The 27,185-nt window shown below is 36.8% G+C and overlaps 1 protein-coding gene and 1 pseudogene across 1 annotated transcript in view; one reads left to right on the top strand and one right to left on the bottom strand.

Annotated features, from left to right (window-relative positions):
* Pde11a (phosphodiesterase 11A) overlaps window positions 1-27,185 on the top strand; it is a 381,530-nt gene that overhangs the window by 19,836 nt on the left and 334,509 nt on the right. The gene's annotated exons all lie outside the window — the stretch shown is intronic.
* Window positions 9,202-26,961, bottom strand: LOC124094621 (cytosolic 5'-nucleotidase 3A-like; annotated as a pseudogene).

Genomic DNA, 27,185 nt, shown 5'->3' with positions numbered 1-27,185 from the left:
CATCTATTATTATATTTTTTCTTCATCAATGTTTTAAAGTTCAGAAACTTGCTTATTCATTTTTAAAATTTAGCCAAAGAACTTGCTGGTGCCCTTCTGTGACAATCCATCAAAAGGAAAGCCAGCCAAACTTTAGAAGCTGGGTAGCTGTTTCTTAAAGCTGACATTTTCTCTTGACTGAAAAATACTTTCAACCTTAACATCTATATCTTTTTTCATTATTTCTACCAGAATGCAATCCCTGGGCTGTGTGTGGAAGTGTATTTATTTTTTGTCACTCCAGCTTTATGGGAGGTATTTGTTTTCTTCCTTGATAAAGGAATCTGTTCATTATGAAGGCACTTTTAATTCTCAAATTTTTTTCTATAAATGTGCAAAATTTAAAAATAGGTCAGTTTTTTAACATTTGAAATAGGAAAACTTGAATAAAATAAAAATAAAGTAAAATAGTAATATAATTATTAGTGTTACAAAAGAAATACTATTTCTATCCTCTTTGTAGAAATTCCATCTATAAATTCTTTAGCACTGGCTAAAGAATTTGAAACTAAAAGTAATGCTTCCTATATTTGAATATTGCTTTGTGTCTTGCAGTTGTGTAGAATTATCTCGTCTGATCTTTCTAATCAGATGGAAAGAAAGGTGAAGTGAGTGTTATTCTTCCCCTGTTATAGATTAGGAAGCAAGTGTGGAGAAGTTTAGGCCTTTTCCTGAGGCCACAAGGCCATAGGGTCAGTTAAGATTCTGTGTTTCTTCCCAACTCTTGGGCTTTGGGAGGAGCTAATGTATAACTTCTCTTTTCCCTTCCTGATACAACTGAATTGAGAACTAAGAAGAGTAATGTGCCTTAGTCTATTTTTTGTTGCTATCACAAAATACTTGAAACTAGGTAGTTTATAAATAATACAGATTTATTATTTATTATTTATAAATAATACATTAGCTCCAAGTTTCATAGGCTAGGAAGTCCAAGAGCATGGTGGGGGTATCTGGTGAGGTATCTTGCCCCATCATAGTATGGTGGAGGGTATCATATGATGAGATAGAGCAAGTATGCTAACTCAGGTCTGTCTTCCTCTTCTTATTTATAAAGCCACTAATGCCATCATAAGGGTCCCACCCTCATGACTTAAACTAATCCTAATTATCTCCCATAGGCCCCACCTCCAAGTACCATTAACATATGATTTTGGGATTAAGTTTTCAACGTAAGAATTTTTGAGAAACAGATTCAAACCATAGTAGAATATGTATGTGACACCAGAATACCACTTTTGAAGCACTTATACCACTTATGAAGCAGCTACTGGAGTGTGGGCTCATATTTACAGACATTTATAATATTTGATTCCAGAATTAGATAAGTCTACTTTCCCAGGTATAGACAAAGCTGGAGCCCACAGTTCTCCCCACATAAGTAGCCCATACCTTTGAAAAGTTACAGTATTGTAGAACAGAGCAGAAAGCCTGCTTCTTGTGGACAGCCTGACTTCTGAAGAGAAAGGGAAGAAGGGGCTGGGCTTGTGCAGTTTTCCTAAGCCCCCTAATCAAGCAACTCACCTATTTCCCAGGGGAGAAGCAAGGAGCCGGTCCAAAGGCCTGAGATTGCGGGAAATCTCTCCTCATGGAATTCAGAGAAGGGAGATAAGTTGTTTCTCTTCCCACATATGTTACGCCTTCTGTCAAACAGATTGTTATCTCTGAAACACGGAGAGAACTTTCACCACCCACTCCACAACAATCTCCTGCTCCATCTTTTCTTCCTCATCCTCAGTTGCCAGAAACCAGAGCATTATCTTTGGTTCTTTCCTTTTATTCATCGACCACATAAGACTTATCAGAAAGTTCTTTTGATTTGCTCTTTCAACAGATTTGCTCTTTAAAATCTTCCATTTTTTTCTGTACCTCCACTGTCCCAGCTATGTCCAAGTCACTTTCATCTTTCACCTCACTATTGTGACTACTTGTTAAAAGTAGAAGGCTGGTGGGCAAGAGGAACACACATGTGGGCTGTCCTGTACTTAATACCTACGGAAATGTGGGCAGGTTACTTGCTCTCTGTGGACCTTAGAATCTTCATATACAACACGGGAGGGCTAGAAAAAAATGAATTAGAAGACTCTTCCAGCGCTAAAATTCCACAAACAGAGAAGCCTGACAAAGTAATTCTGCCCAAGAGTTTTAAGTTAGTAGCTTTGTAGATAGTTAATACTTGGTGTTGACGAGTCTGAAGTCTGAGCTGCTTGTAGTGTTGTCAACAGCTGCTCTCAAATGCTACTTGAGAGGTTCAGGGCTGCCTTTTTTTTTTCTCTCTCTTTTTGTGCCAGGGATTGAATACAGGGGTGTTTAGCCACTAAGCCATGCCCCTAGCACTATTTATTTATTTTTATTTTAAAGGAAGTTAGTCTTTTTAAAAAATTTTTATTTATTTATTTTTTTATGTGGTGCTGAGGATCGAACCCAGTGCCTCACATGTGCTAGGCAAGCACTCTACCACTGAGCCACACCCAGCCCCCTTTTTATTTTTTAATTTTGAGACAGAGTCTCAATAAATTCCTTGGGGCCTCACTAAGTTTCTGAGGCTGGCTTTGAACTCACGATCCTCCTGCCTCAGCCTCCTGAGTTGCTGGATGTACCATCATGTCCTGCCAGGGCTGCCTTCTGACTGAAAGTGTAGATGAGGTGACTTGTAACAAAGCTGTCATTGTATAGCAACATGTTGTCTTCATATACCTTTGGGATAGCTGGTGATAAGACATTCCTTGGTAATGCCATTGGGTGATATCTTTAAGAAAGAAATGACTTGGATTCAAGTTTGCTTCTGGGAGAAGAACTCATATCAACTGCAATAGAGAATATAGCCAACTACTACATCACAGGATTTATGTATCATTGTGCTTTATGCCTCTGAATCAAAAATCAAAGGATGTTTTCCTACATAATCATTGCCATATAAGAACATAAATAAGTCCACAAGAACAAGATAGGCCCTCCATATTGGAGCAGTGGGTGAACAACCTCTTCCCTGAATTAGCAACCTCATAGCCCATAGTTCTATTACAGCTTAATTCTCCTCAATATTTCTGACTTTTCCATCTGTAAAAATTTCCAAATATCTCCAAGATCCCATCCATAGAGAACAAGTTACTTAGCAGTTAACCATTAAAATAAATAAATCGACCACTTGGTAAGAGCAAGAGTGGGATGGGTTCATTGATTGAGAAGAAGAAAGCTACAAGGGAACCCATGATGAACAGACTAGCTTGGCTATGTCAAAAGCATACCATATGTAAGCCGGGGGGGCCCAACTTGAGAGAGGCAGTCCGTGGCCTTCCTCGGCTAGATATCATCTGACTTTCTAATTCTATATTATCATTCTGAAGTTCAATCAAGAACCCTAAATAGAAAGGAAACATTGATGACTATATTACAGAGGTCAACTACCTTCTCAACATTACATTTCTATAAGTTAGATAATTTACTCCAGGACTATTCCATATTGTAAAATTTATAATAAAATCTCCCCAAAATACCTCTCGAGTGAACTAAATTTAACATTATAATGGCACAAGAAATGAATTCTACTAAGTCTTCATGTTTATATTTTACAGGCTTTAAAGAATCAACAGCTAATTTTTTTATTAACAAACAGAGAACTCATATCAATTGGACTAACCAAACCAAAGAAAAATTAATAGAGATAGCTAACATTTATTGAATATATCTTATATGCTAGGTACTGTGTTAAGATGTACTTGTTTCATTTAATTCTCACAAAGTTCTATGAGATTCATAACATTACTTTTCCCCGTTTTACATGTGAGGAAGCTGGTCTCTCATACACTGAGTAACTTGCCCAAGTTATACAGCTAATATCTGGTAGAGTCCTGGATACAAACCCTGGTTGTCTGTTTTGAGGCTACATTTTTACTACTGTGGGAGAAATTAAGGTTTATATTTGGGTTCTGCTCATACTTCAAGGCAGTATTCCTCTCTGTATAAGAAGGCAGTTCCTTGACAGAATATGAAGTTTATGAATATGTTCGAAAGCCTTCCAGAAGCTGTTTCATCAATTCATATCCATTGAAAATGGTAATTGATTATTTACATGCAAAGATTCCAACAATTACATCAAGTATGGATAATTTGAGACAAGGTGCCTTAGGAAACTACACATCTTGCAATAATTAATGGGTGATACATTAATGCCTGTGAAGGCAAAATAATTGTAGTAGTAGTAATAAGGAGCTTATCATGTACCATGTATTATTTTAAGCACTTGTATTCAACTCATATATTCCTCATAGCAATCTTATGAACACAGTCTATTATTAACCCAATACGGTTGAAGAAACTGAGGCATGGATGGGTTAAGTAATTTCCTCAAGGTCACACAATTATTAAGATGGAGAGCCAATGTTTGATCCCAGATTGTGGGAGCCATATTTTGTGATCATAAGCATCATGACCTGCTGACTGTTGTGGTGTGTATAAACAATGAGCAAGGATCACAGTGCCTTTTACCAAAGCTGTGAGAAACTTTAACAAGGGCTAAACTATAATTTCTTAGAGAAGCTGTGTAGTGAGTGTGTGACATAGTTTCTTTACACATGAAAAGCTTTCATTTTTTTTTCATCCCAACTGGTCCATACTGTACTAGCACCTGCTGGGGAAGGAGTACATTCATGGGAATTAACTGGATGAAAATATTATGAGGTTCTGCACCACATGTTAGAGGCAGGAGAGTTTTCAAAGCAGAGTTAAGATTTTTTTGTAGATGCTCTTTGTAGATCTTATAATTGTGTATATACATTGTAAAGCAAGAGCTGGACATATTGCCCCAGAGAAAACCTAAAGCTCTGGAATGTATTCTATTCTCTTTATTGTAAAACTTTTTCAAAACTATAAGTGAACACTCAGTAGGGCACTAAAGCCAAATCAGAGGTCCATTCTTCCAATGGCTCTTTGTTGTTTAGCTAGAGGGAATGTATTTTGGATGCATTGAAGCCTTAGCCTTGGATCATTTTGATTGCTGGGGGTAGATACCCACTAAAGCAATCAAAAAATACCAAGTGGGTTAGGGCAACATATCATCTTAGGAAATCAAGAAAGGAAGGAAATTGATGAGCCTTGTGGGGTCAGGATATGGAAAATAGAGAGTTTGTAATTCTCCTAGTCTAATTCCTGTTCTGTATTTTGAATGTGGTATATTTATGTAGTAACACTTTATGAGTACTTGAGCTTATATATCCCAATTTTTCCTGACTGTTGTAAAAGGTGGTAAAAGAAGTTAAATGGCCCAGAATTTTGGAGCTAAAGTAGCAAAGATGGAACAGGGAATTCAAACTTCTTAGCATCACATGCAGTATCTTTTTTTTTTGAACTGGAGATTGAACCCAGGGGCACTAAGCCACATCTCAGTCCTTCTTTTCTTTTTATCTCAGTCCTTTTTATTTTGAGACAGGGTTTTGCTAATTTGTGTGGCGCCTTGCTAAGTTGCTCATGCTGGCCTCAAACTTGTAATCCTCCCACCTTAGCCTCCCTAGTTGCTGGGATTACAGGTGTGTGCCACTGTGCCCAACACATGCAGTATCTTTTGTACCTCCCAGGAACTTCATATGATATCATGATTATTATAGGTTTAATTTAAGAGATTACATAAGGAAATCACACATGTACACACATGCACACACATGCACGCACACCCCTATGCTTTTGGAACAAAGTATCACAATTCTAGCTTCATTTTATCAAAATCATATCATTTCTATGAAATGGACTGCACTTGGGCAAAGATATTTGTAATATCTTTGATATCTTTGATATGCCTGATCTTCAACCTTTCAGGGGGATACTTGATTTCTTCTGTGTTTCCCTTTGGCGGAAGTCAAGCTTTGCTAATACGTTTAATCACAGACTAGAAAAAACAAAGTGACCTAGTGTTGAACTGGCTAACAAGAATGACAAACAGTACTAACTTCTCTCTGTTTTAGTACATTAGGTTGAACATAAACTACTGTTTGTCACCATTCAGCAGGTCTCTTTGTAGGTTTTGAGCTATTTAACATCAATATGTGTAAAGGCCCTGCACACAAATTGCTGACTCTAAGGTAGCATGATATGGTGAAGAGGCCAAGCTTTAGACTCAAGCACTTATGAGTTAGCATCCTGGTGTAATTAGTGGTAAATTGCTTCATTAGACAAGTTATGGAGCTCCTCCTTAGCCTCAGGTTTCTCATGTGTATAATGGGGCCAAAAATACCCACCTTGTATGGCTGTTGTGAATATTCTGTGTACGTAAAACACTGCCATAGATATCTGGTTACATGGTAGGCCATGATTCCTATTATCTGAGGAATCATTAAGTTCCATAATTACCTCAATTCCTTTACAAGTTAAACTGATCACAAGGTTCATTTAGTTCTTATTTTAAAGGCTAGCTGTGCTGGAATAATTGGTATGATGCAAGAGCAAAGTCACGAAAGGTTTCTCATAGAATGTTTATCACATAAAATTGATTAGCCATACAGTAATATCTTCCAATATGCATACAATTTTATTAATTTTTGATTAGCTACCTACACTTTCACATTGGAGATATAGATAGAAAGTTCTGTGTTAAACTTTTTATAATATAGACAACATAGTTAACTAGAACTGATTTTATTTAATTATATGTGTCTTTAGAATTATTGATAGAAACTTTATGTGGTGTGTGTGTAGCCAGCTGAGGCTGTTTAAGGGAATAGCCATGTTAATAATTGTCCCCTCTCCTTACACAAGAAATAATGCTTACCACCTAGACCTCTGTAGAAACAGAGATAAGGAACATTAATATTTATACAGTTCCTTTAAATTATTTTTGAAAAAAAAATGAAAAAGCCTTTAGGTGGGAAAATTACTTTTGTGTGATCACCTAAACTTTTGGACAGATAATAAATACAGGTCTTCTCAGAAATTTATGCTTAAGGCAGTTCTTTTAATCACAGGCAGGTTCATCTAACTGCCTGTGACACCTAGAAGAATAGTGCTTGAAATATTATCTTTCATGGAGAAAAAGAGACGGCAGTTGTGAAACTGGTCAGACAGTACTTCAAATTGGGAATTAAGACCCTTTGTCATCCCTCATACAAAGTATTGTGGAAAGCTGGAAAATTAGTCATGTGGACTTTAAATAAATATTGGCTTCTCTCATTTTTGAAAAAAACATTTTTTTCTTTGAAGATAGTTTATTTTAGTTTTTATCCAGTTAAAGGTTAATACTCTTTTCATTGTACGTTGCTTTTAAAAAATTATAAACTGTATCATATATCCTAGAGGGAGATTAAAATATATAGCATAAAGAATAACAATAAAATGGACATCCTTCTATTCACACCAGATTAAAATGTAAGACATTGCCTTTACCACTGAAATTTTCTGCTGTCCCTCCTGACCCCACCCCTTTGATTGACATGCTGAGTATGGTGCGATTATTCTCTTGCTTTTCCCCACCTATGGTTTTGTCACTTATCCATGTTTTCCTATGAAATATGTAATTTCACTTTGCCTGATTTTATACTTTGTGTAAAATGAAATTATTCTGTGTACTCATCTGTTTCTTTTTCTCCCTAACATTGTTTTTCAGATTAATTCTTGTTGAAATGCTCAGCAATAATTTCTGTTGCTGCAAAATGTTCCTTCTTCTATCACACTTTATCCTTTCTACTATTGATAGACTTTTGAGTTATTTCTAGGTTTTTTTGTTACTATAAATAATGCTGCTATGAACAATTTGGAAATATCTATTGGTTTACCTGTGTGGTAGGCTGAATAATGGCTGCCCAAAGATTAGCTGTCCACATGCTAATCCGTAGAACCTGTAAAAATGTTACCATATTTGGTAAGGGGGATATTGAAGATTAAGCTAAGGATCTTGAAATGATGAAATTATCCTGGAATATTTGCATGTGTCCAATGAGGGCACAGAGTTTCATATAACAAGGAGGTGTGTGTGTGTGGCGGGGGTGTCAGAATTAGAGAGAGAACCCAAAAGATGCTGCTACCCTGGTTTGAAGCACACTGAAGATGGAGACTTGAACCATGAACCAAGAAATGTAGGTGACAGATAGCAGCTAGAAAGAGCGAGGAAATGGACTTTTCTCCAGAGCCTTCAGAAAGAACAAAGCTCTGCCAACTTTCATTTGTTTTTATTTTAAGCTACTAAATTTTTTAGTAATTTGCTAAAGCACCAATAGGAAACATATAAACTTGTGTAAGACTTTCTTTGTCATTACATATGTAGGAGTACAATTATTGGGTCAAGGTATAGGCACATTATCAAATTTACTAGTTAATGACAAAGTGTTTTCCAAAATAGCTGTACCAATTATACTCTTTCTAGCAACATGTACTAATTCCTGTTGCTCTGTATTCTTGCTAACAGTTTATACTGTCATATTTTAAAACTTACTGGTGTGTTGAAAATGGTATTTCATTGTGGTTTAAATTTAAATTTGCATTTTCCTGATCATTTAAGAACTCAGTCATCCAGTGTCCCCCAGGAGATGGTGATAAGATCAGGGCAATTTATCCGAATTACAAAAAGAGCAATACCTGACGACTTCATAAAATTTCTTTTCAAGCTCACATAAATTTTCCCAGTATAAAAAGACTCTTCAGAAATGTGTGATAACATCAACATTAAATGGTAAAATCAACTTTGAAAAATTAGGGAGTTATTTTCTAATGTTACCTCTAAGTTGTTTTTTCTTTCTTTTTCTTTTCAGTTTGTTAAAAAAACATGATGGGAGGGGGGCTGGGGTTGTGGCTCAGCAGTAGAACACTTGCCTAGAACATGCGAGGCCCTGGGTTTGATACTCAGCACCACATAAAAATAAATAAATAAAGGTATTGTGTCCAGCTACTACTAAACAATAAATAAATATTTAAAAAAAAACATGATGTGGAGTATGTTGAAAGAGGTGGAGAAAAAGGAGTTTCCAACTGATGGATGCAACATATTTGAAAATACAGAAGTACATAAAGGAAAACTTTAAGTGAAAGAATGTAGGGGTCTTTTCATAAGATGATAAGATGAGCAGTTTTTGCATCAGTCTGTCCTATGACAGAGAGGTGTTCCTAAAGAATGCTTGTTTACAGAATCTTAAGTAGGATGGTGTTGGCTACCTCTGTTAAGTAATAAATTGTACTAAACCTGTTTTATAAGTCTATGTGATTTTCTAAGAGTTAACTGACTCTATCATTTACGTATATAATTTTCAGAATGTATTCACAATTGCTACTCTAGCTGCCATTCTAAGTCTTTTAGGGAAGTCTTTTTAGGAGTTCCCCAACAGAATTATGTTGCTATTGTCTTTTAGTTGATTTAAATATTCTACTTTTTGTCAAATATATTAATTAATTTCCCTTTAAGAGTTTTGATAATCCCATTTTCATCAAAAATCCACGCAACTGAACATGACTTTGACATCTGATGATAAAACCAGGTCGACGGATAACCTCCTGTAGTACATTATCTACACACAATGTGAAAATATGAACACAGGGATGTTGTGCTTTGGAGTTTATCAAATAAATTCTCATATCCTTCTTAAACATAATGTCAGATTTTCCCACAATTTGTTTAGGTTTAGCTTGTGATAAAACTTGTTCAACAAGCAAATTATGTAGTATAGTACACCATTCTATTCAATAAGGGAAGGGCACTTCTATTATATGGTAGGAACAAGACCAATTTGAATAGCAAGTTGCAAGCAAGCAGGGTACAAGGGCTTAAAAAAAGCAGTTTTAGCAGAGCAAAACCTGACAACCACATCCTGGGTTCAAGCACAGTTGTGGTTGTGCATCATGGGTTCGAGTACATTTGCAGGTGTATAAAGCAAAGAAAAAAAATTTTTAAATATTTTTTAAAAAAACAGCTTATAACACAGGAACCTAAAGATGGAGTCACTATGGCTATATTAACTTATACTTGTCTGTAACTATTTCTTATATTTAACTAGAGTTTTATTGGCCTATACTTATCTGTAACTGTTTGTAACCATTTTTAACCTAAGGGCATACACTTATCACCTTACATTGTCTATATTATTGCTAACAACCTTAAGTCCTATGTCTTACAGTTATGTGATTACATGATTGTACTATTATTTCTTCTATCTTGCTGTTCCTTCTCTGTCTTATAACTAGGGCAGACTAAGGTAACTTAACATTACTAATTCTATAACACTTATCTTATAATCCTATTATCCTTCCTATTCCATTAATCTATATTTTCTAATCCTAATCTATAACCAATAACTTATTACTTGTATTGATTAATTCAGACCATAACAATACTATAATTAATTCCCTATTAAGTATTTAGGTATCTTTCAATTTTTCCTTATTATAAGTCCTTAGAAATGAAATTACTGTATTGAAAAGCATAGAAACTTTATTTTTTAATATTTTTTCTTTAATTTTTATTGTTGGTTGTTCAAAACATTACATAGCTCTTGACAAATCATATTTCACACTTTGATTCAAGTGGGTTATGAACTCCCATTTTTACCCCGTATACGGATTGCAGCATCACATCGGTTACACATCCACTGTTTTACATATTGATATACTAGTGTCTGTTGTATTCTACTGCCTTTGCTATCCTCTACTATCCCCCCTCCCTTCCCCTCCCATCTTCTCTCTCTACCCCATCTACTGTAATTCATTTCTCCCCCTTGTTTTTTGTTTTTCCCCTTTCCCCTCACTTCCTCTTGTATGTAATTTTGTATAACCATGAGGGTCTCCTTCCATTTCCATGCAATTTCCCTTCTCTTTCCTTTTCCCTCCCACCTCTCACCCCTGTTTAATGTTAATCTTCTTCTCATGCTCTTCCTCCCAATTCTGTTCTTAGTTACTTTCCTTATATCAAAGAAAATATTTGGCATTTGTTTTTTAGGGATTGGCTAGCTTCACTTAGAATAATCTGTTCTAATGCCATCCATTTCCCTGCAAATTCTATGATTTTGTCATTTTTTAATGCAGAGTAATACTCCATTGTGTATAACTGCCACATTTTTTTTATTCATTCATCTATTGAAGGGCATCTAGGTTGGTTCCACAGTCTTGCTATTGTGAACTGTGCTGCTATGAACATCGATGTAGCAGTGTCCCTGTAGCATGCTCTTTTAAGGTCTTCGGGGAATAGTCCGAGAAGGGCAATAGCTGGGTCAAATGGTGGTTCCATTCCCAGCTTTCCCAGGAATCTCCATACTGCTTTCCAAATTGGCCGCACCAATTTGCAGTCCCACCAGCAATGTACAAGTGTACCCTTTTCCCCACATCCTCGCCAGCACTTGTTGTTGTTTGACTTCATAATGGCTGCCAATCTTACTGGAGTGAGATGGTATCTTAGGGTGGTTTTGATTTGCATTTCTCTGACTGCTAGAGATGGTGAGCATTTTTTCATGTACTTCTTGATTGACTGTATGTCCTCCTCTGAGAAGTGTCTGTTCAGGTCCTTGGCCCATTTGTTGATTGGGTTATTCATTTTCTTGTGGTTTAATTTTTTGAGTTCTTTGTATACTCTGGATATTGGGGCTCTATCTGAAGTGTGAGGAGTAAAGATTTGTTCCCAGGATGTAGGTTCCCTATTTACCTCTCTTATTGTTTCTTTTGCTGAGAAAAAACTTTTTAGTTTAAGTAAGTCCCATTTGTTGATTCTAGTTATTAACTCTTGTGCTATGGGTGTCCTATTGAGGAATTTGGAGCCCGACCCTGTTGAGAACCACAGCCAAAGGGGCCCCAGCAAACTTCCAGCTGCCAGCAAACTTCCAGCTGCTGGCTGATGATTGGCTCACAGCGGCCCCAGCAACATCTAGCTGATTGGCTCCTCGGCCCCAGCAACATCTAGCTGATTGGCTCCTCTGCGGTGATGCTCATTGGGCTGTTTCCCTGCCCTTTCAGACCACGGAGCTGCTCATTGGGGGACTTTTTTGGCTCCGCCCACGTGACCCAGCCAATCGGCCTCAAGAGCAGGAGGATTGTGGGAGGTGGAGAGAAGCTTGGGTGGGAGAGAGAGGCTTGTGGAAAGCCGGTGGTGGCAGTTGAGGCTCTGAGGGTTTTTCCTGAGAGGCTATTTTGTTTGGCGTGTGTGGTTCTAAAAATAAAGTTAGTTTCTTTTGACAAGTGGCTCCTGATTGTGCCCAGCCAGACTGCGGCACGACCCCACAGTATGTAGATCGTAGCCAACTTTTTCTTGTATCAGACGCTGTGTCTCTGATTTGATATCAAGCTCCTTGATCCATTTTGAGTTAACTTTTGTGCATGGCGAGAGAAAGGGATTCAGTTTCATTTTGTTGCATATGGATTTCCAGTTTTCCCAGCACTATTTGTTGAAGATGCTATCCTTCCTCCATTTCATGCTTTTGATACCGCTGTTGACCGGTGACGAGTCCTTGCTTCCCCAATGTTGAAGAATAACACCAAAGAAGCACGCCGAGGCAAGGTCAGAGTAGAAATTAGAAGTTTATTAAAGGACAGCAGAAAAGACTTCTCCCGGAGGAAGAAGGGGACCCAAGAGGTGGAATCCGTGGAAGGGATGTTGTCTCCCCTTTTTATAGTTCTTTCAGTGATGGAATGTAGGTGGGAAGGCCCGAGGGGTGGGACACAGGTGGGCCAAAGAAGTAATCTGGTCAGGAAGGACTTCTGAGTCAGCACCTTTTTGCTGGGGGCTGTTCATTAACATTTCTTTGAGGTGGACTTTGGCCTAGGGCCTTTTCGGGACTTCCATGAGTTGTCCTGTGTTTTCCAGGAGTCATTCTCCGCATGGTCTCCATTTTAGATTTCACTCGATATTAGACCCGATTTATCTAACTACACTGACTACCTAACTTTAAATCTGGCTTCACTTTTAGCCCCTTTATCAAATATAAGATAGTTGTAGTTTTGTGGATTGGTTTCTGTGTCCTCTATTCTGTACCATTGGTCCATCCGCCTGTTTTGGTACCAGTACCATGCTGTTTTTGTTACTATTGCTCTGTAGTATAGTTTGAGGTCTGGTATCGCTATACCGCCTGATTCACACTTCCTGCTTAGAGTTGTTTTTGCTATTCTGGGTCTTTTATTTTTCCATATGAATTTCATGATTGCTTTCTCTATTTCTACAAGAAATGCCATTGGGATTTTGATTGGCATTGCATTAAACCTATAGAGAACTTTTGGTAATATCTCCATTTTGATGATGTTAGTTCTGCCTATCCATGAACAGGGTATATTTTTCCATCTTCTAAGATCTTCTTCTATTTCTCTCTTTAGGGTTCTGTAGTTTTCATTGTATAAGTCTTTCACCTCTTTTGTTAGGTTGATTCCCAAGTATTTTATTTTTTTTTGAGGATATTGTGAATGGAGTGGTTGTCCTCATTTCCATTTCAGAGGATTTGTCGCTGATATATAGGAATGCCTTTGATTTATGCGTGTTGATTTTATATCCTGCCACTTTGCTGAATTCATTTATTAGCTCTAATAGTTTCTTTGCAGAGCCTTTTGGGTCTGCTAGGTATAGAATCATGTCATCTGCAAATAGTGATAATTTAAGTTCTTCTTTTCCTATTTTGATGCCTTTAATTTCTTTTGTCTGTCTAATTGCTCTGGCCAGTGTTTCGAGAACTATGTTGAACAGAAGTGGTGAGAGAGGGCATCCCTGTCTTGTTCCAGATTTTAGAGGGAATGCCTTCAATTTTTCTCCATTCAGAATGATGCTAGCCTGAGGCTTAGCATAGATTGCTTTTACAATATTGAGGTATGTTCCTGAAATCCCTAGTTTTTTTAGAGTTTTGAACATAAAGGGATGCTGTACTTTGTCGAATGCTTTTTCCGCATCTATCGAGATGATCATTTGGTTCTTATTTTTAAGTCTATTGATGTGGTGAATAACATTTATTGATTTCCGTATATTGAACCAGCCTTGCATCCCAGGGATGAATCCTACTTGGTCATGGTGCACAATTTTTTTGATATGTTTTTGTATCCGATTCGCCAGAATTTTATTGAGGATTTTTGCATCTAGGTTCATTAGAGATATTGGTCTGTAGTTTTCTTTCTTTGAAGTGTCTTTGTCTGGTTTAGGTATCAGGGTGATGTTGGCCTCATAGAATGAATTTGGAAGTTCTCCCTCTTTTTCTATTTCCTGAAGTAGCTTGAAAAGTATTGGTATTAGTTCCTCTTTAAAGGTTTTGTAAAACTCTGCTGTATACCCATCCGGTCCTGGGATTTTCTTAGTTGGTTGTCTTTTGATGGTTTCTTCTATTTCCTCAATTGATATTGGTCTGTTTAGGTTGTCCATATCCTCCTGACTCAATCTGGGCAGATCATATGACTTAAGAAATTTATTGATGCCTTCACTATCTTCTATTTTATTGGAGTATAAGGATTCAAAATAATTTCTGATTATCTTCTGTATTTCTGAAGTGTCTGTTGCGATATTGCCTTTTTCATCCCGTATGCTAGTAATTTGAGTTCTCTCTCTTCTTCTCTTCGTTATCATGGCTAAGGGTCTGTCGATTTTATTTATTTTTTCAAAGAACCAACTTTTAGTTTTGTCAATTTTTTCAATTGTTTCTTTTGTTTCGATTTCATTAATTTCAGCTCTGATTTTAATTATTTCTTGCCTTCTACTTCTTTTGCTGTTGTTTTGCTCTTCTTTTTCAAGGATTTTGAGATGAAGTATGAGATCATTTATTTGTTGGTTTTTTCTTTTTTTAAGGAATGAATTCCAAGCAATGAATTTTCCTCTTAGAACTGCTTTCAATGTGTCCCATAGATTCTGATATGTTGTGTCTGTGTTTTCATTAATCTCTAAGAATTTTTAAATTTCCTCCTTGATGTCTTCTATAACCCATTGATCATTCAGTAACCTATTGTTCATTCTCCAAGTGATGCATGATTTTTCCTTCCTTCTTTTATCGTTGATTTTCAGTTTCATTCCATTATGATCAGATAAGATGCATGGTATTATCTCTACTCCTTTATATTGTCTAAGAGTTGCCCTGTGACATAATATATGATCTATTTTTGAGAAGGATCCATGTGCTGCTGAGAAAAAAGTGTAACTGCTTGATGTTGGGTGGTATATTCTATATATGTCAATTAAGTCTAGGTTATTAATTGTGTTATTGAGTTCTATAGTTTCCTTATTCAACTTTTGTTTGGAATATCTGTCCAGTGGCGAGAGAGGTGTGTTGAAGTCTCCCATGATTATTGTATGGTGGTCTATTAGACTCTTGAACTTGAGAAGAGTTTGTTTGATGAACATAGCTGCACCATTGTTTGGGGCATATATATTTATGATTGTTATGTCTTGTTGGTGTATGGTTCCCTTGAGCAGTATGTAGTGTCCCTCTTTATCCCTTTTGATTCACTTTGGCTTGAAATCTATTTTATTTGATGTGAGTATGGACACTCCTGCTTGTTTCCGAAGTCCATATGAGTGATATGATTTTTCCCAACCTTTCACCTTCAGTCTATGTATGTCTTTTCCTATCAAATGCGTCTCCTGTAGGCAGCATATTGTTGGGTCATGTTTTGTGATCCATTCTACTAGCCTGTGTCTCTTAATTGGTGAGTTTAAGCCATTAACATTTAGGGTTATTATTGAGATATGGGTTGTTCTTCCAGCCATATTTGTTTATTTATGTTACTAAACATGGTTTGTTTTCCTCTTTGATTATTTTCCTCCCTTTACTATACTACCTCCCACTGTTGGTTTTCATTGTTATTTTCCATTTCCTCTTCCTGTAATGTTTTGCCGAGGATTTTTTGGAGAGATGGGTTTCTAGCTGCAAATTCTTTTAACTTTTGTTTATCGTGGAAGGTTTTAATTTCATCTTCCATCCTGAAGCTTAATTTCGCTGGATACACAATTCTTGGTTGGCATCCATTTTCTTTCAGTGTTTGAAATATGTTATTCCAGGATCTTCTAGCTTTCAGAGTCTGTGTTGAAAGATCAGCTGTTATCCTGATTGGCTTACCCCTAAATGTAATCTGCTTCCTTTATCTTGTAGCTTTTAAAATTCTCTCCTTATTCTGTATGTTGGGCATCTTCATTATAATGTGTCTAGGTGTGGATCTCTTATGATTTTGCACATTCGGCGTCCTGTAGGCTTCTAGGATTTGGGATTCTGTCTCATTCTTGAAGTCTGGGAAGTTTTCTCGTATTATTTCATTGAACAGATTGCTCATTCCTTTGGTTTGGACCTCTATACCTTCCTGTATCCCAATGACTCTTAAGTTTGGTCTCTTTATGTTATCCCATATTTCTTGGATGTTCTGCTCATGGTTTCTTAACAGTCTTGCTGAGCTGTCTATGTTTTTTTCAAGTTGAAATACTTTGTCTTCATTGTCTGATGTTCTATCTTTTAAGTGTTCTACTCTGCTGGTAGTATTCTCCATTGAGTTTTTAAGTTGGTTTATTGCTTCCTGCATTTCTAGGATTTCTGTTTGTTTGTTTTATATAACCTCTATCTCCCTGTATAGTTGATCTTTTGCTTCTTTGATTTGTTTATGTAATTCATTGTTGAAGTGATCTTTCATTGTCTGATTTTGCTGTCTAATGTCTTCCTTGAGACTCCAGATCATCTGAAGCATGTATATCCTGAATTCTTTATCTGACATTCCATCTGCTGCAGATATTACCTCTTCTAACGTTGAGTTGACCTGCATTGCTTGTGGTCCTTTCTTTCCTTGTCTCTTCATACTGTTCGCGTTTCTTTCTGCTTGGTGAAACTGTTGTGTTATTGAATTTCCCCCCTATATATTTATATTGCTCTTGTATAGATGCAAATTCTCCCTCGCAGGTGTGGGTGGCAGCTCTGCCCCTCCTCCAATTGGGGCAATGTGCCTACCATGCCGGCAGTCCGCTGGGCCTGTTCTGCCGGTTGGTAGCAGGTCCACCTACCTTGAAGGCGCGGGTGGCGGCTCTGCCCCTCTGTGGGCTGCTGGGCCTGTTCTGTCGGTGGTCACAGTTCTGCCTACTTTGCAGGCGCAGGCAGCGGCTCTGCCCCTCTGCAGGCCGCTGGGCCTGTTCTGTCAGTTGCAGGTCTGGCCTGCTCTGTTGGTGGTCGCAGTTCCGCCTACCTTGCAGGTGCAGTTGGCGGCTCTGCCCCTCCGCGGGTTGCTGGGCCTATTCTGCCGGTGGGTCGCAGGTCCACCTACCTTGCAGATGTGGTTGGCAGCTCTGCCCCTCCCCGGGCCACTGGGCCTGTTCTGTCGGTGGTCACAGTTCTGCCTACCTTGCAGGCGCGGGGGGAGGGGGTGGCTCTGCCCCTCAGCAGGCCGCTGGTCCTGTTCTGCCGGTGGTCACAGTTCCACCTACCTTGCAGGCGCAGGGGGAGGGCGCTGCTCTGCCATTCAGCAGGCTGCTGGGCCTGTTCTGCCGGTGGGTCGCAGTTCCACCTACCTTGCAGGCGAGTGGGGTGGCTCTGCCCCTCTGCGGGTTGCTGGGCCTGTTCTCAGCATAGAAACTTTAAAGGTGTTTGTTACTAATTACCAAATTGCCTTCAATATATTGTATTAGTTTGTATTATCACCAGCAATGTGTAAATATAGGCATTTTAATAAAACTTTCAATAAAGCTTTATATTGATATATTATTTAAAATTTTGCCATTTATTAAGAAAATTGTTATTGTTGTTGTATTTTGCAGTTTTCACAGTTATAGCTCATAAAAATTTTTTCTTTTGTTAATTTCTTATTATGCATTGCTTATTTCTTATTGACCTATAAGAATTCTGTATGTTAAAGATTTAACACTTTGTTAGTCGTATGTGTTTACAAGTTTATTTTTTATTCTGTTTATAATATTTTTAGTTACAAGATTAAGTTTTTCTTTTTGTGTTTGTGATTCTAGGGATAGAACACAAAGTCTTACACAAGCTAGGCAAGTGCTCTACCAGTCAGCTACATCCTGCCTATGAAATTAAAATTTTTTAATGTAGTCAAACTTATTAGTCTTTTCCTTTATGTTTCCTTCTTTTGATCTTATGTTTTCATTTTATCATCATGAAATCAGGCAAAAGTTGTTATTTTTCTTCTATTGTTATGTTATTTTAGTTTTGACATCTAACTTTTTAAATAATAAAATTTTTTAAATATAATTTTTCAACTGAAGTAAATAATGATTTAGTTTGTTGCTTATCTTGCCAGTATTCTGCTACTGAAAACTTTTGGCCATTTGCCTTTCTGATAAGAATCTTAACTGAAATAGAATAAAGGAAATGGAATTAATCTTACTTTTATTGGATGCCTAAAGATTTGATGAAAAAGAAGGCTAACATTTTAATATTAAGCCATTACATTTTCTGAGGGCAGATTTAAAATTTTCTTGATAATATGTGGAATATGTGCATTCTCAGAATATTGACTATAACTACTAATATTAAAACAATTTTTTTCTCCTAGTATTTCATATTAAAACAAAAATTATGTCTTGGCAGGATTTGAACAAATCTTGTGTCCTACTTTTGCAATTTATTAAGAGATGATTATCTTTAACTTTTCATTCAGATTGACATTAATTTGACATATGGTATGTTATAGAGATCGGACTTACATTCCTCAAGTATGTAAATTACTGAACAATCATAATTTTTCACTAATTTGAAATGCTACTCTTATGATTAAGTAAATATATTTTATTCCCTTTTACATATCTATCTATCTATCTATCTATATATATATAGTTTTTATTTTGTCAATTTTTCTATTTTAGAATAGTCTCTTACTGTTCTAATTAGTGTTGCTTTAAAATGTATTTTAATTTCACATATTTTTGTCATCATATTTTAACAATAACTTTTTAAACAAATTTCATTTTTAAATGTTTTAAAACTTTTAACAGCAGACTTTAAGAAGTTACTTTTTAATGTTAGACTTCTGTTAAACAGTAATAGTAATTTTCACATATTAATAAAAAAACCTAAATACATTTAAAATATGTAATTGAATATACATTATGCTACTAGAAATTATGGTAATTTGCTATAAATATGGGAAAGGTCAGGACCTTACTGAGAATGACTGTGATCATTCCATTTGGGGGCCACTTTTCAAGTTGTCTCATTTGACTGGGGTGGAAAGGACTAAAAACACTCTGTTGGAGGTGGTCCTTGTTAGATTTTAATGAATGGATGAGACAAGCTCTCCAGTGTGCAGTGACATCTGTTTTCTTATTCCTGACTGCTTTTCATGCATCACTGTCTTGACCTTGGCCTTCCCTGTATTCTCTGGTTCCTGACCATTTGTCTAGCACCTGAACAATAGCTCATGCTGACCAATTCCTTGTCTGTGTCTGCAGACTTCTGGTTCCACCTTACAGCCTAGTTTTCCTGATTCATTGCAGTTCTTGATGGTCCCATTGTGACAGGAAGAAAGGTGCTCCTGGCTAGCTGACCCTTCCCATAGCACTCTCTTCAGGTATAGGCTTTTTAGGGACATGTTAATTTCACATGATAAAGCTTATAAAGCATGGGGTGGCATTTTCACTCTACTTACAATATATCTGCATACTTGCAATATATCTATAGTAGGTATCTGTGCCATGTACTAAAGCAGCTTAAGAATTTATCATTTTTCTTTTTACCACCTAATCTGCATTTTGGTTTCAGATGTGCAGTGTGGTCCTTCCACTTTTCTGTTCCCCACCAACCAGAGATGTACTTGTATTTAGTTTAAGAAAGATAAATAATAATGATGACAGCATGATGGGATCAAAACAAAAGAGCCTAGTTAGGAAGAACAGAGAAATAGGATCAGTAAACAAAGTTTATTTTAGCAATTTAATAAAGGAGGGATACTCCTTCAAATAACATGGTGATAACAATCTCTTTCAAAACCTCATATTACATTTTTTATGGTGTCTGTTAACCACTAATTCAATTTGGAAGTCTTAAATGAAAGCATGCCCATTAAATATTTACCAGCTGGAGCCAACTTATGCACACGTACAAATTGCTCTACCACCAACCCTGCCAATCCAGGTGTATAGAAGAGTGAAGCTTCAAAACATAAATATTTTTGTTAATATTTTATATTATTCATAATTATTCTTGTTGTTTGTGAAAGAAATCAGAGAGACAAGATTTTTGTTTACTGTAGAGTAATGACATTCTGCAAAACACATACTAAGAACAGTGATAATTTTGTACATTTTCTAAACAAGAACTCAATTAGGAGGCCCAAAGCATTAGCTATCATTACCATATGCTGTGTCTTTGTTTTTAGGCAATCACATATCAAGTCTTCCATCAATTCAGAATAATTAGTTGTTCTTTCTATGAAGAAAGGCTGAATAATACATCTCAAATCATTAAAGACTAATCAAAAATTTCAAGAACTTAGCCTTCCAAGTATTTTTCTGTAAAATGATGTCTAATGATAATTTATAACTGTAAGGAGATGCTTTTATGAATTGGAATTAAAGGAGCATAACTAATTGATGAACCAGTGAAAGCAATTTTCTTTTGAGCTTCAGAGATTTTGGCAATCTATTGGCTAGAGATTCAATGGATTATTTATTTTATACTTTGTATTTCCATTAGCTTCTCTACACTGAAACTCCATAAGGCATTTGAAAATGAACATAGATGAAAGATGTGTCTGAACTTTGTCTCCAAAACTTTATTTGGGGTGGTGAGATAGTGGGGTGATGGGAAAGGTGTTTAGGTCCAGTCCATTAAGCCTTCAGGGATGTGGAAGAAAAATATAACAAAATAAAATAAAACTAACAAACCAATCCTGTAAGCTCTAAAGCATGATTTACAGTCTATTTCTTTTGGACCACAGAGACCTTGGATTTATTAAGTGACCCTCTAATTCAGTGAGTCTTAGTCTTGACCAATAGCCAGACGTCAGATCCCCTGCATACCCCTCCTTAGGATTTAATTGGTCAAGGTTGGCCTAAGACATCCCTTAGCTTCCCAGGTGATTCTGAAATTAGTAAGGGTTACCAATGACTATTTTATTGCAATACACACTTAACAGTGCTTATAGGCTGAAGAAATACCACATATACATGTATCCCTATATCACTTTTCTTTTATAATTGATGGACATACTAAGTACAAATTCATTTGAAAGACTCATGGAATGAATGAGCTTTTGTCATCAGTTTATTAGACTTGAAAAGTTTGAGCATCTTGCCTTTAAGACCCAATGTGGAGTTGAGATTATGGTTTAAGAAAAAGTCCTAACAGGTTAAATAATGCTCATAACTAGTTCTTGGCTTAATCAAGAGCAGACGAAAATTTTGCTAAAGTGCTGGGGATAGAAACACTTCAATACAAGGGGGGATAAAAGAGATCACAGGTAACCCATCATTGCTATAAGCCTGAGACCTACCTGAGACTCTTAACCCTAGCTCCTGCTGTGGAGTGGCTTCTCTGAGAAAACAGAAAGAGGGGATGGATTACTTTTGTTCCTCAAGACTTCTCATGTGCCTTTAAAATATGTACTTTTAAACATCATACATGAATATAGTATAAATTCTCATTCTTATGGTTTTATAGGATGTAAACCACACTGGTCATGTAGTCATATATGCACAGAGGGTAATAATGTCTGATTCATTCTACTATTCTTCCTACCCCAATACCCCCTCCCCTCTCTTCACTCCCCTCTGCCTAATTCAAAGTAACTCTATTCTTCCCTAGCCTCCCTGACCCTTTATTGTGAATTAGCATCTGCATATCAGAGAAAACATTCAACCTGGTTTATTTGGGATTGGCTTATTTTGCTTAGCATGATATTCTCCAGCTCTATCCATTTATATACAGGTAAATGCCATCAGTAATTCCTATTCTTTAGGTAATTTAGGGGATATAGCTCAGTTCTCTTGCAAAAAGTAAAAATTGCTTTTGGCCTCAGGATTTTATCTCTCTAAATGTTTAAAATCATAGCTGAGTGTCACATATAAAAAATAGGTCTGCACAACAGACACTGAGGAGATCCCTGCACTTCTCAAGAGTAATTATGCTTAAAATACCCGATAGGAAAAATATTATGACATAAAAATACTCGAAGCAAGAAGAGCCCACCACAATCATAAGAAACTCATTCCAGATTTTAACAACCTTATTAAAGAACCTCTTACCTTAATTTATTAGAAATCTTTCCTGTTATAGGTCATTTCTTGTTCTTTTGTCCTAAGGGAGATGAATAAAAATTGTGCACCATTCTCCTTGTGATATTTCATTACAGACCTAGAGGCGTTTGTTAGCTCTCTATTCCATTTTCCATTTTTAGAAACAAATAAGCCCAATGTTTCTACCTTATTGGTCCCTTTTCTTTCATATCCAGCTTTCTGTGAATCTTTGTTGGTGAATGTGGCAAAACCCTGGAGATTCTTAGTTTAAAAGTTATTGATTGGGCGAAGTTCTTGTCCTTACCTAAGTCACCTTACTTTTATTCCGAATTATTTTACTGAAAATAATAAATAAATAAGCACATAAATAAATAAATAAAAATATATACACAAATTTTGGGGTATCACCACTATATGGAAATGACCCATAGTCAACTCAACCTCAAAACATCCATGATGAAACTCCCCACCTTGAAATCTGTTCCCCACTCAGTGAATCACCCCACCACCCAACCTGCACCAGAAAAATGCAGTTTTGTAATTCTTTTCCTTTCACAACCTTTCATTAAATTAATCAGTTAAGTCCTCGTGATTCTATCTTCTAAATATCTTTCAATTCAGTCCATTTTCTGCCAACTCTACTGCCACTAACTGCCATTGCAGCCCAGAGATGAACTGGATTTCTTATTTCCAGTTCATTTTTTACATGTGTTCAGAAAAGTCTTTCTAAAATTATCACCCACCTTCTTTTTTAAAAAACAAATTATTTATTTATTTTAATTAGGTATATATGACAGCAGAATGCATTTTTATTCATTGTACACAACTGCAGCACAACACACATTTCTCCCGTTGTACACAATGTGTTGCACCATATATGCAGTCATACATGTACTTAGGGTAATGATGTCCATCTCATTCCACCATCTTCTTAAAACCCTCTAGTGACCTTCCCACCCCTTCCTTTATGATAAATTTTTAGTTCTAAACCTGGTCACCAGGACCGCTAATCAGCTTCCTCCTAGTCTTTCCTGCGCCATTTCTACCTCTTCCCATAAGAGCCATCCATCCCTTCTTTCTGATCTTTAAATTGACCAACTTTTTATTGCCTGTGGGCTTTGAACATACTATTCTCTTTTTTGGGAAGACTTTCCTTACCCCTCCTCATTCTTTCCCTCCCTCTTCTGGATAATTCTTATTGACCCTCCAGGGATCAGCCTGAGAAGTTCACTTTCTTTGGGAGGTTTTCTGTGCCCTTGGACTAGTGTGGTCCCAGACTTTGTGCCATAATACCCCGTTTCCCCTCCCATTGCACTCATTTGTCCTTATTACTTGACTGGTGATATGTATTTTTAATATCTTCTATTATTGAACTTTCCTTCCCTTGTTAATGTAAAGAGTCATATATTTCTTTAATCATTTCCCTAATTTTCTTCATCTCCTAAAACTAATTTATGACTCAAATTTGGGCTCAGTTTTCTCAACTTTCTAAATTGGAGATTACCCTAGAGATTAACATACACATAAGAAAGTGTGCACTTGCATCAGCTCTTCTGACCTCACACTAGATAAGATTAACTTGATTCTAAGGTTTGAGTTAATTTGTGAGAATTATCCTTCATGGGCAAAGCATGTCTCAAGATGCTTTATTTAAAAAAAAAACAAACTCTGAGACTTCATGGAATAAATCTCACTTTCTAGCTTATGAATGGGAAGATTGATACTTATCACATTTATCAATATAGTAATTTTTTTTCTCCTCAAGTTAAAAGTTTACCAGAGAGTTGGTTGAATAGTGGTAGTAATGGTGGGGGTGGGGGTGTAGTTTATGACATTTGTGTGGTCATACTGAAACATCCTAGTGTCTACACTTATGTGATTTTGGAAACTTCAGTGTTGAATATTACATAGGCTTGCTGTTTGGTACTCAGTTGGATTTTGATGGAAACGAGACTTTTATGTTCTAGAGATTTAGACTGACATAAAGGTAATGCCTACTTCAGAGTGGATTTCAAGTCCAGCTCATCACCATCCACTCCATAGATATGCAACCATCTAAATATGTGCTACTCTCCTTGTTCTTTCCCATTTTAAGGCTTTCCCCATCAATGAATTTTATTGATCTCACTAGTGACTAAACTCATCATTTACAATAGTGGTTCTCATGTGAGAATCATATAGGAACATTTAAAAATATCAATATCTAGTATTGATTGATTCAATTTGTGATGGATTGTAATACAGGCATTGGTCATTTTGGAAACTTTCTCACATACAGTCAGTCATCAAAGGATGCACCTAACCTTGTTAAATAAATTGATTCATCAAACTTCTTTGCTCTCTTCATGTGTAAATTTTTACTTCATCTCAAACTACCCCATCTTAGTAAATGGCATTTCCATTTACGTAGTTTCTGTCACAGAAAACTGAGACTCATTTTTCTTTCTCTGTTCTCTCCTTTCCAACCAATTGATCAAAAAGTACTGTAGATACAACTACTCGCATATCTGTTTACTTTTATTTAACTCTATTTACCTTTTCTTAACCCAGACCATCTTTATGCTTTATCTGGACTCCTGAACTACCTGGTAGTTCCTATTCCAATTCTGTATTATCCTCAACAAAGTTCTTAGTTTTTAAGAATGGTCTTACTTTTTAAAAACCAAATATTTCAAACATTTAGGTAAGAATAGGTTATCTATGTTCATGAAATCTTACCATCATACTATATTTGCTTCATATACCTTTTCTATAAATGGGTGGAATAAATTTTTATTACATAGCATTTAATATAAAAAAATTTATTTCGTAGAATGCATTTTCACTTTAGAGCTTAACACAGTGAAAAATGACATATTTTTTGCATTTTTATATTTGTAGGCAGATTATTTAGGACAAGTGCCAAACATGTTTGAGTTCTTAGTTTAGAATTTGTAATATTGGGATAACATCTGCAAGGGAGACCTCCATCTTAAATGAAACTTCTTTATATTAAAAGTTTTCCAAGCTCCTCTTCCTAGGATTTAGGAAATGGTAATATGAAATAGCAACATTTTCTAATTTTTAAAATTTCCCTAGGACATGTAGCATCAGTAGCTGGTATCAACTAGACAGAAGGGGAAGTTTTCAAAAATTAAACACTGTATAAATATTTTGCAAAGTCTTTACTTAAGAAGTAGCAGTCTTTCTTTTTGTCTTTCATTACCAGAACAAACATAGAAGATGTTTGGTCATGTATTATGTTAATAAAGCTGGATCCTCTTTTACAGATTGGTAAATTAAAAGGCAAATCTCATACATAATGTTTAGTTGCACTGTGAGTCTTGTGAGAAGCTCAAATCCTGTGATGGAAAAAATCCCATCAACTCACTGAAATGAGGAATTCAGTCTCATAATTTCTTTATTAAAAATTTTTTGACAGTCACAGCATTTTATTTATTTAGTCTATTTCATTCAATCATCTGCCATATTGTTCTGGGCACCACCAGTATTACTGTCATTATTAATGTCATTTGGAGACAGCTATGCTTTAAAAAAAATCTGGGTTGGATCTCCATGATACTTAACTCCTGGTCAAAATTTTTTTCTTTACTCAAAAGTAACCCCTTGGGTGGGGATGTGGCTCAAGCGGTAGCGCACTTGCCTGGCATGTGTGCGGCCCAGGTTCGATCCTCAGCACCACATACAGACAAAGATGTTGTGTCCGCTGAAAACTAAAAAATAAATATTAAAAATTCTCTCTCTCTCTCTCTCTCTCTTTAAAAAAAAAAAGTAACCCCTACTCCAAGAGAAAGATCAGGAAAGACTGAGATATATTTGCAAAAAAATTTATCTCCAGTAAAAACAATTCATAGCTCATGATCTCTCATGGGGGCTTTCTTTTTGGGGAGAGTTGTTTCTTATAAATGTTTGCTAATACAACAACCTGCCCAAGGAATCACAAAGGGAAATGAGGAATAGCTTCCAGAGAACAAGCAGATGCTCTCCAGGGAAGAAGCCCTAATGGCTCCTAAGGGTGACGGCACCATTCTGCCAAGTTAAAGGGACAGAGTTAGGGAACCTCTCCCCAAAGGCCAGTAGTAATAAAGTACATTCAGGATAATCAGGGAGGTAGTAACCAGCTGGAAAACCCAGAGGTTTGGATCTCTAGAGAGGAATGTGGGTGTGACTGAGTAAGCTAGGGCTGGATGAAGAAAGCGACAGAAAACAGGAGCGTGGGGAACAATCCACGTTTCCGAAGAGGGCCCACAGAAAGATGGTACCACTACTGAAGGCATCCTGTACTGTTCTAGGAGATGAAGTACATGGAATAATGATACAGAACAAGTAGAAAGTGAAGTGCTTCCCTCCTCTGTCAATAACACTGGAGGAGAACCACTGCTGATGCACAGGTGGGAACAGGTGCCCCGGGGCAAAGGACAGCTGCCTGAGTTGTGGCCCTGAATTGAAGGGGCAATCTAGCAGTGGCCATCACACTCTGCCTACCACAGAGCACTGTGTCCCTGGGGCTGTGTGCAAGGAAGGATCACTGCTGGCTGGCAACATCAGGGAGACTGTGCCCTGGTCCTCTGCTCTTGGTTCTTGGCAGGTCCTTTGGGCCTTTACACAACTGCTTAATTGAGGAGATAAGATCCTGGCTCACAGGTGCCTAACAAATATATTATGGAAGTGTCATTTCATTTTGGTTCAGAAAGGTGAGAAAAAAATTAGAAGAGATGTTTTACTCAGAAACAGGGAGCACAGGCTCACCAGCAAGCAAATCTAGTACTCGTTTCAGCCCTGAAGACAGAGAGGACCAGCACAGCCAAGGGCCTCAGAGGGGGAGGCTGCAAATCTGCTGCCATTCAAGTTTTCTGCAGAACTTGAAAAGCCAGAGTTTTTTTTTTTTTTTCTTATTTCTTTCTTAGGTAACAACTAGTCTACACAAGCTCAACCAGAGCATATGAAAAAAAAAAAAATGAACATTGAGAGGGTCTTAAATACCTTTGTAGGACAGGCACTTTTAGAATGTAGAAAGATCATCAAGTAAACTTAGCACCCCCCAAAAGAGAGTCTGAATGTAAAAGTG

This window comes from Marmota monax, unplaced genomic scaffold (genome assembly GCF_021218885.2).
Source record: "Marmota monax isolate L192 unplaced genomic scaffold, Marmota_monax_Labrador192_F-V1.1 WCK01_AAM20220418_F8-fsc00007, whole genome shotgun sequence".
NCBI lineage: Eukaryota > Metazoa > Chordata > Mammalia > Rodentia > Sciuridae > Marmota > Marmota monax.
This window is presented reverse-complemented; position numbering and strand designations above follow the sequence as displayed.